Here is a 15,717-nt window from a genome sequence, read left to right on the forward strand (position 1 = left end):
GGCTTCCTCGATTGGTCCAGGAATGAGCGGGATTTCTAATGAGGAAAGGTTAGACAGACTGCAGTTGTTTCCAATGGAGATGTGAAGAGTGACAGTTGATTTGATTGAAGTACATCAGATTTTGAATGGTCTTGGCAAGGTGGACGTGGAAAGGATGTCACTGCTTGTGGGTGAGACCAGAACTACTGGGCAGTTAAAAACAAGGATGTCGCCCTTTTCGGATGGAGATGTGGTAATTTCTCACTCCCAGAGAGTTGTGCGACTTTGGAACTCTGCCTCAGAAGGCGCCGGAAGCGGGACATTGATTATTTTTAAGGCGGAGATTCAGCAAATAAATCAAAGGTTTATCGGGGTTACATACAAACCCATTCAGCCAACTACCTGGATGCGCAAGCTTGATATCTGAGGACAAATTCAGAGTCCTACACCATGGTGAAACGTTCTTTAAATGTCGCGTTCGTTTCTTCGCGTGTTCTGTCCTGACACATTCTCTGGAGCTCAAACTTGCTCCCGATTTCAGTCAATGACACCGCATGGATTAAACATAAACAGAGCTCATCCGTGATTTGAACCTGGGACCTCTCGCATTTATATCGTTAACGGAAGTGCCTCAGCGAGAATCATACCCCGAGACCAGCGAGCCAACCGACATGCAAACGTCACTCAAACCAGCTTATCATTGCGTCCCGAAGCCTATTGTATCAGCTCAATGCGCTTTTTAATTCCTGTTCAATTTTGTTTCGTTGTTGAAATAAAATCAAAAGAAACAATTTTTGTCCCTTACTTTTCGTACTGGGATCATTGGGTAAATTGGGGTATTTTTGGTTTGTTGGCCTCCACTGCGAACAGAATAAAACACATACGGGACCAGTCTTTGCCGTTGCTGAGTAAGCACTGTGCAATGGTCACTCCGAACGATTCTGTCATGAAGCTGCTCTTCAAGTATTCTCTTTCTCAATCTGCTGAAGGCTGAGCTGACACATTGGAGAAGAGGGCGAATCCTATCTGATGGATCTGCCTTTTTCCAGTGGTGGCTTCCGGTCATGGAAAACGGTCCACATTTTCCACGATCTCGCCATTTTATTCTGTGTGCCATTTCTATGTGAGTGTTGACAACATAATTCAGCTCTTGGTATTCACCATGATTCAGTCAGTGGTGGTCTGTGGAAAGTAGGAGTCAGTCTGTGGAGCTCTGTCTCCCATAGTCTTGACGTTCAGAGTGACCATTACACAGTCCTTGTGGCGACAAGGTCCCATTTTCACATTGAGGATTCGCACCATCCGGTTATTTGACACTACTACCCTGCTAAGTGCGATCAATTTTGAAATACAATTGCTGCATATTTCAGTCCCTGACACTATATGGCAGAGTCAGATTCATTCCATATTTGTAATATACTAATCATTCTTCGGATTGTTACATATCTTCTGCAACAATCTGTCTTTGGGATTCAGTTAAATCGCTTTGCGAGTGTCTCTGGGACTGTATGAGAGTCTGTCATTCATTCAATATCTTTCATACTCTGAAAATCTGTGTGAAGGTTGAACTAAATCTGTAATGTTCAATCTCTGTAATTGTTATTGAGTGGAAAAAATCATTATGTTGTTTGCTAGTTTCCGTTAAAACGTCTGCATATCAGAATCATGACAAAACCTTCAGTGGCAGTGGGCATGCGCGTGTGTTGGGGGAGGTGCATATCGACATTTGGGTGGTGAATGACTCTTTATCTGTCAGCCCCTGCTGTGCACAGTAACAAGTCTGACAACACCAGGTTAAAGTCCAACAGGTGTGTTTCAAACGCTAGCTTTCGGAGCACTGCTCGTTCCTCAGGTGAATGAAGAGGTATGTTTCGGAAACATATATAGAGGCAATGTCAAAAATGCAAGACAATGCTTTGAATGCCAGCATTTGCAGGTAATTAAGTCTTCACAGGTCCAGAGATGAAATGAAAATGAAAATGAAAATCGCTTATTGTCACAAGTAGGTTTCAAATTAAGCTACCGTAAAAAGCCACATTCCGTCGCCTGTTCGGGGAGACTGATCCGGGAATTGAACCGTGTTTCTGATCTGACTTGATCGGATTTTAAAGCCAGCGATTTAGCCCTGTGCTAAACCAGATAGGGGTGACCCCAGGTTAAAGAGGTGTGAATTGGCTCACACCAGGGCAGTTGGTAGGATTTCGCAAGCCCAGGCCAGATGGTGGGGGATAAATGTAATGCGACATGAATCCAAGGTCCCGGTTGAGGCCGTACTCATTTATGCGGAACTTGGCTAGAAGTTTCTGTTCGGCGATTTTCCTTGTCGCGTGTCCTGAAGGACGCCTTGCAGAACACTTACCCGGAGATCAGAGTCTCAATGCCCTTGACTGCTGAATTGTTCTCCTACGTGTTCTCTGGTGTGACATGTGAATATTCGATTCATTCTCTATCTGCAGACTCTGTTGCTTTGTGTGGCACAGGTCTCCCCAGACCAACGAGCCAGCCGCTGATTTGATCTCACTTGAAGCAACTTTTAATTGCGTCCAAAGCCCATCAGTTTCCCCACACAATTATAGATCAGAAATATGAAAGGACAATGTGACATTTATCTCTCTGTTCTGGAGCTGATCAGAAGCAGTGATGTCAGTTTGCACCACTCGCCAAGTCGGTCTGTGGATGCGCCTCGCCAATCACGTGGGTAATGTAATTCTGCCAGTCAGTGGGTTCAGTTGGCATTTTAGGAGAAATTCGAAGTCATCATGACTTCCCCAGTGGTCTCATGGTTAAGGTGTGAGTGATGTTTATCATGATGTGATCAAATGTGTGTCTGTTTCAATCTTTCCGCGGGGAGTTTTCATACTGAGGAGAAACATGTTGGACATGGTCTGGGAATGTTTCACTCCGGTCCATTCCCAACATATCCTGCCCTGATGGGATGGGCTTTTCCTTCCAATCGTTGCAGAACACTTTTTAAATATTGATTAATATTCGTTAATTATCATTTATTAAGTATTGTTTCATATGTTTAGTGTAGTTTATTTAAAAATACTAATTACCAGACGCGATAAATTTTTACTATCATTCCCGAAACAGCCAAATTGGGTGAAAACCATCAATGAGATGCAAAGGGAGCCCCGATTATTTGTGTGGTCAGTGGTTTGTTTATGGAGCTGAGTAAATATCCCGGAGCAGAGCCGCTGCGAGCGGGGTTCGAACCTCCGCGGGGATACAATAATGTGGGTTTGCCGTTTGTGTCCACATATTTGGCGAGGAATAGAGCTGCTGCTGCCCGGTGAGCTGGGCAAGCAAGAAGCACAGATATTGACCAACTGCACCCGCTCCAAATAGATTACCCAGACTACTGGACAAAACAAAAACAAGCACAACTGATCTTTTCAGAAACTATGTCATTCCCTACGAAAACAATATGCCAACACCGCTTCAAGATTCGATCTGCTGTAAGAATTCACTCTGAACTGCCTCAATGTCAGCCGTAATTCCTTACCAGCTCTCAGATAGAAGCTGGCTGTTTAGAAGTTTCCTTCACTTTTCTAGGTCCGGCTCAGTAAAAATCAATCACACCCCCATGATCTGCTTTTCTCCTGTTCTCAGACACATCCACTTTGTACAAGTGCGCACGAAATGATTTGCAGAGTAAGAGTCAGACTCGTTCTCTCTCGATCCCTTTATCCCAGAGCCACCTCACAACCAGGAATGGAACTTCTTACAGAGCAAGAATGGAATAGTTTGTCGATTCTTCCACTGATTCACGATCGTCCATCACCAGGACGTATTCGTCCAAAAGAGTTGGGATGAGATGGGGCTGAGTTTCACTGTGTATCCAATCAGTCCCCGGAGAAGCACAAAAACAGTGAGTGAGGGAAAGAGAAAGAAACATATAGAGAGACAACAGAAAGAGAACAAGAAAATATTTTTTTAAAATGTTCCATTTCTGCCACGATCTTTTTACCCAGAAATACATTCACCTGAATGAAACCGAACCACGTTTCCATTCGCTGCCGTTGCTGCTTCTCCTTCCGAACGTTGCAGGAAACTTTATTATTTATTGATTGTTGCTTTGAGTGTGAACTCCTCATTTATCTTTATGTTTCGTTTAGTTTCCAAAAAGGACGTTTTTCTAAAAAACTGAATTCGATAAATGTTAACACCGTTAACAGACAACCAACCGAAATTCCGATTCATTGTCGAGCCGGCAGCTTTTCCGGGGAGTTGAACAAACATTTCGAATCACACTCGAATCTGCGGGGGGGCGGGGGGGGGGACGCTATTGGATTTGAAGTCCAACGACTTGACCACTCGGTCATCACAGCTGCATCATTCAACAGTAATTTGGTCGATAGAATACATTCTAAAACCGGCATGGAATCACTCCAGGAAGTCATTGCATTCAAGCGATCAAAGCGTCCGCGGGGTTTATGTGAGGAGGGGTTGAATCTTGTGGAAAATAACCATTCGATTTGGAAAGAAGCCTTCAGATATTCGAAAATCTGAGTTCCCTAAACGCACAATTCCACTGATTAAATAGTTTGTGTAACAACATCAGTTACATTGGAAATATATTAGAAATTCATGTTCCTTTTCAAATGCAGCAGCACTAAACTTCCCAGTCTGGATGAAAACTAAAATGATGAATCGAGAAATTAGAGCACCGAGGGAGACCAGTGGAGACCGAATGGTCACGTGATGACGCAACTAAAATGATCACGTGTCTGGATTCCTGCAATTCTCCCCGGATCGCGGTCAGAGCACAAGCCAGGAGCCGCTGCTCAATTATTAAATCAATTATTTTTTTATTACAACTCCTTGGTTTCCAGTGATTCAAAGACGACCATTTCTACATGGTGTCAGTAGTGGACATTTTAGCAGAAGCATTTGAACGCATCAACCTCCTTGCTTCATAGAATCGTAGATTCTCCAGCGCAGAAAGCCATTCGGCCCAACAAGTCATTACTTACCCTCCGAATGAGCACCGCAGCCACTCTCCACAAGAAGAGGTTTAATGGGCAATGCAGCACCAGCTCGGCTAGCTCAGTCGGTAGAGCATGGAACTCTTAATCCCAGAGTCGTGGGTTCGAGCCCCATGTTGGGCGCTTCCTTACTATTATCGGTAAAGATTGATGCTGAATGAACAGTCTTCACAACAAGAAGGCAAGGTTATGTCGCTGGGCTGGGAATCCAGAGGTCTGAACTAACCCTTGGTGACAAGATTTAACAAATCTGGAATTGAAATTTCGTCGCAGTAATAGCGCAGAAAGGTTCTGCTTTAGGCGGATCAATTTCCACAACTGGGAACACATTTACACAACAGGGAACGATTTGACACAACCACAGTGAATATCTGTCACCAGCAGAGTGACGGTTCCGACAGAGAGAGCACAGTTGCACAGCGGAAAACACATTTTCCGAAAAAAAGAGTTTCTTCATATCGGCACCTTTTCTGTGTGTCATTGTGTGTGTGTCCTGATAGTCTCTTCCTGCATTTCTCTGTGTCTTTCTCTGTCTGTCACAGCCGTGATGATGTTACGGATTCATCTCACTTTTCCCAAGCAGTAATTATGATTGACAGATACAGAAATATTTCCACACTGACATTCAGTACCAATGTCTGATAGAGACTGCATTCCACAAAAAGTACCAGCCATTGACTCATAATAAAGGCATCCTGCTCTCACAACCTGTTCCAGAGACTGAGGTGCAGACTGTTCCCTCCACTCGCGAACACTACCTGTGATTTACAGAAACAGAACAAATCTCAGTCAGGTGAGTAGCAGAGTTTGATGGGTACGACATGTATTCCACAATCGCCTTCTCTGCGCAAGATAATCAGATGCAGTCGGCATACGGTGTCTGTGTTGTTTTAACAAGAGTTTTATACAAGAACCGGAACACATTTACACAATATCAGGGTATAAGACGGAGGAGCAGAAGTAGACCATTCAGCCTATCGAATGTGCTCTGTATTTCAATGAGATAATGCTTGATCTGATATATGACGTGTTATGACCTCATACGGTGGCACGTTGTCACAGTGGCTACCTCACAGCGCCCGCGATCCGGGTCCAATTCCAGCCTTTGGTCACTGACTGTATGGAGTTTGCACTTTTTTTCTGTGTCTATGGGTTTCCTCCGGGTGCTGCGATTTCCTCGCACGTCCAAATGTGTGTGGGTGAGGTGGAATGCCCATGCTAAATTGCCCCTTTGTGTTTATAAAGTTGGGTAGTGCGTTACAGGGATGTGGTTGGGGCATAGGGACTCTTTCAGAGGGTCGGTGCAGAGTCGATGGGCCGAATGGCCACCTTTTACATTTTAATGATTTCATGATGATCCTCATGCCCACTTTCCCGGCTTTTCATCTCTGGATTTCATGATTAACCTTTAAAACCAATACTCCAACTAAGCCTCAGGTACCAGTAACTCCTCAATGGACGCTAATTTTCCGGCTGCCAATCATTTGATCAGTCTGAGGGAAGTCGCATCCTGGAAACATCATAAATTGATCCAGTTCCAAAGTAAATTAAGTCGCTTCAGTCCCTGATAACCATAGGCTGCTTTCCCCGTTGACGGTGAGATCTGACTGATGGTGATTTAACCTGAGGATCACGATACCTCAGGCGAGTGGCAAGGCTGCGAAGGCGGGGTTTTCCTGATTCAGTTCTATTGTAACCGTGTGATCTGAATCTAATTAACCTGGTTCTCACTCTGTTAATATTGTCTCACGCTGAGGCAGACCTCACCGATTGGATAGACGAGTGATCGTTCTTCAGTCTTGTCATGGACGAATCCGCTAAATACAAGACCATAAGACCATAAGAAATAGGAGCGGAAGTAAGGCCATTCGGCCCATCGAGTCCACTCCGCCATTCAATCATGGCTGATTTCAACTCCATTTACCCGCTCTCTCTCTCCACAGCCCTTAATTCCTTGAGAAATCAAGAATTTATCAACTTCTGTCTTAAAGACACTCAACGTCCCGGCCTCCACCGCCCTCTGTGGCAATGAATTCCACAGGCCCACCACTCTCTGTCTGAAGAAATTTCTCCTCATCTCTGTTCTAAAGTGATTCCCTTTTATTCTACGGCTGTGCCCCCGTGTCCTAGTCTCCCCTGCTAATGGAAACAACTTCCCTACATCCACCCTATCTAAGCCATTCATCATCTTGTAAGTTTCTATTAGATCTCCCCTCAACCTCCTAAACTCCAATGAATATAATCCCAGGATCCTCAGACGTTCATCGTATGTTAGGCCTACCATTCCTGGGATCATCCGTGTGAATCTCCGCTGGACCCGCTCCAGTGCCAGTATGTCCTTCCTGAGGTGTGGTGCCCAAAATTGCTCACAGTAAGGGGAGGTCGTGTCTCACTAACTTGATAGAGTTTTTCGAGGAGGTCATTAAGATGATTGATGCAGGTAGGGCAGTAGATGTTGTCTATATGGACTTCAGTAAGGCCTTTGACAAGGTCCCTCATGGTAGACTACTACAAAAGGTGAAGTCACACGGGATCAGGGGTGAACTGGCAAGGTGGATACAGAACTGGCTAGGCCATAGAAGGCAGAGGGTAGCCATGGAGGGATGCTTTTCTAATTGGAGGGCTGTGACCAGTGGTGTTCCACAGGGATCAGTGCTGGGACCTTTGCTCTTTGTAGTATATATAAATGATTTGTAGGAAAATGTAACTGGTCTGATTAGTAAGTTTGCAGACGACACAAAGGTTGGTGGAATTGCGGATAGCGATGAGGACTGTCAGAGGATACAGCAGGATTTAGATTGTCTGGAGACTTGGGCGGAGAGATGGCAGATGGAGTTTAATCCGGACAAATGTGAGGTAATGCATTTTGGAAGGGCTAATGCAGGTAGGGAATATACAGTGAATGGTAGAACCCTCAAGAGTATTGAAAGTCAAAGAGATCTAGGAGTACAGGTCCACAGGTCATTGAAAGGGGCAACACAGGTGGAGAAGGTAGTCAAGAAGGCATACGGCATGCTTGCCTTCATTGGCCGGGGCATTGAGTATAATAATTGGCAAGTCATGTTGCAGCTGTATAGAACCTTAGTTAGGCCACACTTGGAGTATAGTGTTCAATTCTGGTCGCCACACTACCAGAAGGATGTGGAGGCTTTAGAGAGGGTGCAGAAGAGATTTACCAGAATGTTGCCTGGTATGGAGGGCATAAGCTATGAGGAGCGATTGAATAAACTCGGTTTGTTCTCACTGGAACGAAGGAGGTTGAGGGGCGACCTGATAGAGGTCTACAAAATTATGAGGGGCATAGACAGAGTGGATAGTCAGAGGCTTTTCCCCAGGGTAGAGGGGTCAATTACTAGGGGGCATAGGTTTAAGGTGAGAGGGGCAAGGTTTAGAGTAGATTTACGAGGCAAGTATTTTACGCAGAGGGTAGTGGGTGCCTGGAACTCACTACCGGAGGAGGTAGTGGAAGCAGGGACGATAGGGACATTTAAGGGGCATCTTGACAAATATATGAATAGGATGGGAATAGAAGGATACGGACCCAGGAAGTGTAGAAGATTGTAGCTTAGTCGGGCAGTATGGTCGGCACGGGCTTGGAGGGCCGAAGGGCCTGTTCCTGTGCTGTACATTTCTTTGATCTTTGTTTGTTTTGTATTCTAAATGGGGCCTAACTAATGCTTTGTAAAGCTTCGGAAGTACATCCCTGCTTTTATATTCCAAGCCTCTTGAGATGAATGACAACATTGCATTTGCTTTCTTAATTACGGACTCAACCTGCAAGTTTACCTTTAGAGAATCCTGGACTAGGACCCACAAGTCCCTTTGCACTTCAGCATTATGAATTTTGTCACCGTTTAGAAAATAGTCCATGCCTCTATTCCTTTTTCCAAAGTTCAAGACCTCACGCTGAATTTCATCAGCCATTTCTTGGACCACTCTCCTAAACTGTCTAAATCTTTCTGGAGCCTCCCCACCTCCTCCATACTACCTGCCCCTCCACCTATCTTTGTATCATCGGCAAACTTAGCCAGAATGCCCCCAGTCCCGTCATCTAGATCGTTAATATATAAAGAGAACAGCTGTGGCCCCAACACTGAACCCTGCGGGACACCACTCGTCACCGGTTGCCATTCCGAAAAAGAACCTTTAATCCCAACTCTCTGCCTTCTGCCTGACAGCCAATCGTCAATCCATGTTAGTACCTTGCCTCGAATACCATGGGCCCTTATTTTACTCAGCAGTCTCCCGTGAGGCACCTTATCAAAGGCCTTTTGGAAGTCAAGATAGATAACGTCCATTGGGTCTCCTTGGTCAAACCTATTTATTATCTCTTCAAAGAACTCTAACAGGTTTGTCAGGCACGACCTCCACTTACTAAATCCATGCTGACTTGTCCTAATCCGACCCTGCACTTCCAAGAATTTAGAAATCTCATCCTTAACAATGGATTCTAGAATCTTGCCAACAACCGAGGTTAGGCTAATTGGCCTATAGTTCTCCATCTTTATCCTTGTTCCCTTCTTGAACAGGGGGTTACAACAGCGATTTTCCAATCCTCTGGGACTTTCCCTGACTCCAGTGACTTTTGAAAGATCATAACTAACGCCTCCACTATTTCTTCAGCAATCTCCTTTAGAACTCTGGAATGTAGCCCATCTGGGCCCGGAGATTTATCAATTTTTAGACCTCTTAGTTTCTCTAGCACTTTCTCCTTTTTGATGGCTACCATATTCAACTCTGCCCCCTGACTCTCCGGAATTGTTGGGCTTTTACTCATGTCTTCTACAGTGAAGACTGACGCAAAGTACTTATTTAGTTCCTCAGCTATTTCCTTGTCTCCCATCACTAGATTACCAGTGTCATTTTGGAGCGGCCCAATGTCAACTTTTGCCTCCCGTTTGTTTTTAATGTATTTAAAGAAACTTTTACTATCATTCCTAATATTACTGGCTAGCCTACCTTCATATTTGATCCTCTCTTTCCTTATTTCTCTCTTTGTTATCCTCTGTTTGTTTTTGTAGCCTTCCCAATCTCCTGACTTCCCACTACTCTTTGCCACATTTATAGGCTTTCTCTCTGCTTTGATGCATTCCCTAATTTCCTTTGTCAGTCATGGCTGCCGAATCCCCCCTCTGATAATCTTTCTTTTCTTTGGGATGAACCTCTGTGCTGTGTCCTCAATTACTCCCAGAAACTCCTGCCATTGCTGTTCTACTGTCATTCCCACTAGGCTCTGCTCCAAGTCGATTTTCGTCAGTTCCTCCCTCATGCCCCTGTAGTTACCTTTATTTAACTGTAACACCTTTACATCTGATTCTACCTTCTTTCTTTCAAATTGGAGATTGAATTCTACCATATTATGATCACCGCCTCCTAAGTGCTCCCTTACTTTAAGATCTTTAATCAAGTCTGGCTCATTACATAACACTAATTCCAGTATGGCCTGTTCCCTCGTGGGCTCCATCACAAGCTGTTCCAAAAAGCCCTCCTGTAAACATTCAATGAAATCCCTTTCCTTGGGTCCACTGACAGCATTATTTACCCAGTCCACCTGCATATTGAAGTCCCCCATGATCACTGTGTCCTTGCCTTTCTGACATGCACTTTCTATTTCGTGGTGCATTTTGTGCCCCCGGTCCTGACCACTGTTTGGAGGCCTGTACATAACTCCCATTATGTTTTTTATGCCTTTGTGGTTCCTCAACTCTACCCACACAGACTCCACATCATCTGACCCTATGTCGTTTAGTGCTATTGATTTAATTTCATTCCTAATTAACAAGGCAACCCCGCCCCCTCTGCCCACCTCTCTGTCTTTTCGATAGGTTGTGAATCCCTAGATGTTGAAATGCCAGTCCTGAAGCCCCTGCAACCATGTCTCTGTGATGCCTACCACGTCATACCTGCCAGTCATAATCTGGGCCACAAGCTCATCTACCTTGTTCCGTACACTGCACGCATTTAAATATAGCACCTTTAATTCTCTATTGACCGTCCCTTTTTGTTTTCTTAGTGTGGTGGACCTTGGTTTACTGAGCCTTTCCATGCACTGTGTCATATTTTGTGGGATGGGGACTATCGTAACCTCTCCTGAGTTTTGTCTTTTCGTGCTTTTTTGTATTCCTAAGCAGCTAAGCTTCCCACTGATTACTTCACCTCTTGGTTCCCTGACTTTCCCTTCCCCCCCCCCCCAATCTTTAGTTTTAAGTCCTATTGACCACCCTATTTACTCTTTTCGCCAGAACACTGGTCCCAGCTCGGTTCAGGTGGAGACCATCCCAACGGTATAGGTCCCCCCTGTCCCAAAACTGATGCCAGTGTCCCATGAAAAGGAACCCCTCTTTCCCACACCACTCTTTCAGCCACGTGTTAACTTCCCTTATTCTTGCCTCCCTATTCCAATTTGCACGTGGCTCGGGCAGTAATCCGGAGATTATGACCCTTGAGGACCTGTTTTTTAATTTGAATCCTAGCTCTTTATAATCTCGAAACAGTTCCTCTTTCCTAGACTTGCCTATGTTGTTGGTACCGACATGGGCCACAACAACTGGATCCTCCCCTCCCTCTCAGTATCCTTTCAAGCCGGTCAGATATACCAGGCAACGTACCATGCGGGACTCTTTATCCTCCTCACAAAGGATACTATCATCCCCCTGATAATATAATCCCCTACAACTACAACTTGCCTATTTACTCCCTCCCCTTGAATAGCCTGCTGAACCATGGTGCCTAGGTCAGCTGACTCATCCTTCCTGCAGCCCTGTTCGCCATCCACACAGGGAGCAAGTGCCTCATACCTGTTGGACAGGGTCAAGGGCTGAGGCTCCTGAGTTCCTGACTGCTGGTTCCCTTTAACTGCCTGACCTGCAGTCACACCCTGCTGTCCCTGGCCACTGGCAGGATTTAAACTAGTTACTCTGACAGGTGTGACTGTCTCCTGAAACACAGTGTCCAGGTAAGTCTCCCCCTCCCGGAGGTGCCTCAGTGTTTGAAGCTCAGACTCCAGCTCATCAACTCTGAGCCGGAGCTCTTCGAGCAGCCAACACTTACTGCAGATGTGGTCGCTGCAGCTCGCAATGGGATCTGCCAGCTCCCACATCAAGCAGCTCAAGCACATCACCTGACCAGCCATCACTAATTAATTAATTAGTTTAATTTAAGTTTACGAGTTAAGCTGTGTTTTGTTTTAAATGTGGTGCCGATTTGCGATCAACCACTATATGAAGGCACTTTCTGGAAAGTTTACCTTTCAACCAGCAATAGTCTCATCGTACCACAATAATTTATCATTAATCTGCTCCAAGTATACTTTCACGACTCGCTGAAAGAATATAATCCCTATTTCCTGGGGAATAAAGCCAGGCAGGAGTAGAAACCTGTAACTGAATGATCAGAAAATATCCATCGTGAAATGTGTGTTCCGATGATCGACGGATTCCTCTGTGAAGCCGGGAGCGTTTGTTTTTGCTGTAAAATGCTGGTTGATTCCAGTCTTTCAGCGGGGGCCTTTCACACTGTGTGGAAACCTCTTGGAAATAATATTGAAGTGTTTCACATCAGTCCATTCATAAAAGTCCCTGAATGTGATGGGAATTCATTTTATTGAAAAACACTGCATTTCCAACATTGAACACGGGGCTGGAGTCAAAGATCACAGAATTTACAGTGCAGAAGGAGGCCATTCGGCCCTTCGAGTCTGCACCGGCTCTTGGAAAGAGCATCCTACCCAACGTCAACACCCCCACCCTATCCCCATAACCCACTAACCCCACCCAACACTAAGGGCAATTTTGGACACTAAGAGCAATTTATCATGGCCAATCCACCTAACCTGCACATCTTTGGACTCTGGGCGGATATTTTCCATCAGTTCATGGATGCAAAACGAATTAAGACGTTTCGACGCATGCACTTGTCGGTTGAGGTGGCCGAGTGGTGAAGGCGATGTACTGCTAGTCCATTGCGCTCTGTAATGGCGTTCGAATCCCATCCTCGTCCATTTTTCATACGCTGTTTTCTCGGAAGTGGGACTCATTTTTCGATGATGGATCTGCAATCACTGACGTGCAAATCCATTCCAGGTTGTGAGGCCGGATTGCATCGAGCTGTGTTGGAAAAGCGAGAATTCAAAATTCAGTCTTGTTCTGATTGAGATGAATTGATCGGGTCGTGAGAGAGGAACCACTTTGATTTGACTTACTGTCACATGTACTGAAGTACAGTGAAAAGTATTTTTCTGTTACCAAGGCACATACACATTACATACAGAGTGGGCAAAAAAAGAATAATCGACACAGTGCATTGCCAAATGGTACATCGACAAACAGTGATTGGTTACAGTGCGGAACAAGTGGACAAACAAAGTAAATCCATGAGCAAGAGCAGCATAGGGCGTCGTGAATAGTGTTCTTACAGGGAACAGATCAGTCCGAGGGAGAGTTGTTGAGGAGTCTAGTAGCTGTGGGGAAGAAGCTGTTCCTATGTCTGGATGTGCGGGTCTTCAGACTTCAGTGCCTTCTGCCTGATGAAATAGTCTGTAAAAAGTCAAAACCTGGGTGGGAGGGTTTCTGATAATGTTGTCTGCTGTCCTGAGGCAGCGGGAGTTGTAGGCAGAATCACTGTGCGGGTGGCATGCTTGTGTGATGGGTTGGGCTGAGTTCACCACATTGCAGTTTCTTGCGAAGTTGGACTGGGCAGTTGCCATACCAAGCTATGATGCAGCCCGATAGGATGCTCTCTATGGCGCATCTGTAGAAGTTTGTGAGAGTCGAAGCAGACATGACGAGTTTCTTGTCCTTCCTTCGGAGGTAGAAACGATGTTGGGCTTTCTAGATTGTTGCATCAACGTGAGTGGACCAGGACAGACTGTTGGTGATGGCGACCCCCAGAGATGTGAAGCTATCGACCATCTCCACTTCGCACCCATTGATGCAGACGGGTGTGTGTGTTGTGCAACGCTTCATGGCGTCGATGATCAGTTCCTTGGTCTTTCCGATATTTAGAGACAGGCTGTTTTAGGTACTGTTATGGGCGAGGCGTTTTCCGAACCCCAAAATGTATCAGAGTTTCAACCAACCTCTCCCTTGAATGGATTTGTTGCTTTTCCTAGCACATGGCTTTTTCCCTAGGTGTGGGATTACAATTATGGACACGTGGGTTTTTAAACACAAAACATTGTTTATTCCATGAACTCAACAGAACATCTGAAATAAACATTGGATCTCTTACCACCTCTTACTTCAAAGATAATACAGTAAATAATTCCTTAAACTGTTCCTTCAAACTTCCAAGAGACTTAACACCTTGAAACAGAATCACATCAGGTTAAAGGTTTTACAATTATCAGTTTAAATCACCCAAATGATCCAGAGATGGTCTTTTATGTCAGAGATCCAGCTCCCTGCTAACACAGACACTCCCAACCTCTTTTCAATCTTGCAGCTCCCTGGAAACACACAGACACACACAAGGTGCTTTTTAAACTGAAAGTAAAAACCTGAAAAATGGCTGACCTAAAGCCCAGCTCCACCCACTCTCTGGCATCACTGTTTTCTTAAAGGTACATTGCTCAAACATCCATGTCTTAAAGGTACTCTTACATGACACCTCCACCCAAGAAAAAAAACTTCAATTTCAAGATGGTTTCATTTTTCACTTTTGCATCATTCACTAAGAAACATACACAGTAAATATACACTTTCGCTTAAAAAAAAACACATGCAAACAGGCATAATAATATAGTCCATGTTTTCTTTGTTCTTCTTTCTCCAACCGAAATCCTTCTCGATTGACAGTCTCTTTGAACAAAATCTCTGCACGAGATCTCTGCACGGGGGCAGCACGGTAGCCTTGTGGATAGCACAATTGCTTCACAGCTCCAGGGTCCCAGGTTCGATTCTGGCTTGGGTCACTGTCTGTGCGGAGTCTGCACATCCTCCCCGTGTGTGCGTGGGTTTCCTCAGGGAGCTCCGGTTTCCTCCCACAGTCCAAAGATGTGCGGGTTAGGTGGATTGGCCATGATAAATTGCCCTTAGTGTCCAAAATTTCCCGTGGGGTTACTGGGTTGTGGGGATTGGGTGGCGGTGTTGACCTTGGGTAGGGTGCTCTTTCCAAGAACCGGTGCAGACTCGATGGGCTGAATGGCCTCCTTCTGCTCTGTAAATGCTATGATAATGATCCATCCATTCCTCTACTACTCTGCATTTCTCTTTAGAATCAAATACTTTAGTTCAATCTGACCACATAGTCCCTTGCAATTCTCCAATACAGGAACATTGGTGATCACAGCTTTCAGGCAGTCAAATGCCTGTTGAAAGTACGCTGTCCATTGAATATTTTTACGTTTCTTCGGCAATTCCATCAGTGGAGTAATCACGCCACAAAACGTTTGCACTAAAGTTCGATTAAATCCACTCATTCTAAGAAATCGCATTATTTCCCTTCCTCTTGAGGGTATCAGAAACTCCTCAAGGAAAGTGATTCGGGCTCCTGCAAATTCACTTTCGGCTAGTTTCATTACCAACCCCGCCACCTGAAGTCGATCGAAGAACTCCATACGATGCTTTAAATGTTCTTTCCATATCTGGAAGTTGGAAATAAAAGCAGATTGTCCTACTTTCTCAATGCAATCATTCAAACGTGGGATAGGGTAAGAGTCAGTTCTTGTAACTGCATTCATCTTTCTATAGTCCACATACAACCGTTGGGTACCGTCTGGTTTAGGTACCATCACTATGGGTGAGCTCCATTG

The 15,717-nt window shown here is 45.0% G+C and overlaps 1 non-coding gene across 1 annotated transcript; it reads left to right on the forward strand.

The window, feature by feature from the left end:
• Nucleotides 1-5,017: 5,017 nt before the first annotated feature.
• trnak-cuu (transfer RNA lysine (anticodon CUU)) lies at nt 5,018-5,090 on the forward strand. The gene has a single exon. It is a non-coding gene; the product is annotated as a tRNA-Lys (tRNA).
• The last annotated feature ends 10,627 nt before the right edge of the window (nt 5,091-15,717 follow it).

Source organism: Scyliorhinus torazame, chromosome 24, assembly GCF_047496885.1.
Source record: "Scyliorhinus torazame isolate Kashiwa2021f chromosome 24, sScyTor2.1, whole genome shotgun sequence".
NCBI lineage: Eukaryota > Metazoa > Chordata > Chondrichthyes > Carcharhiniformes > Scyliorhinidae > Scyliorhinus > Scyliorhinus torazame.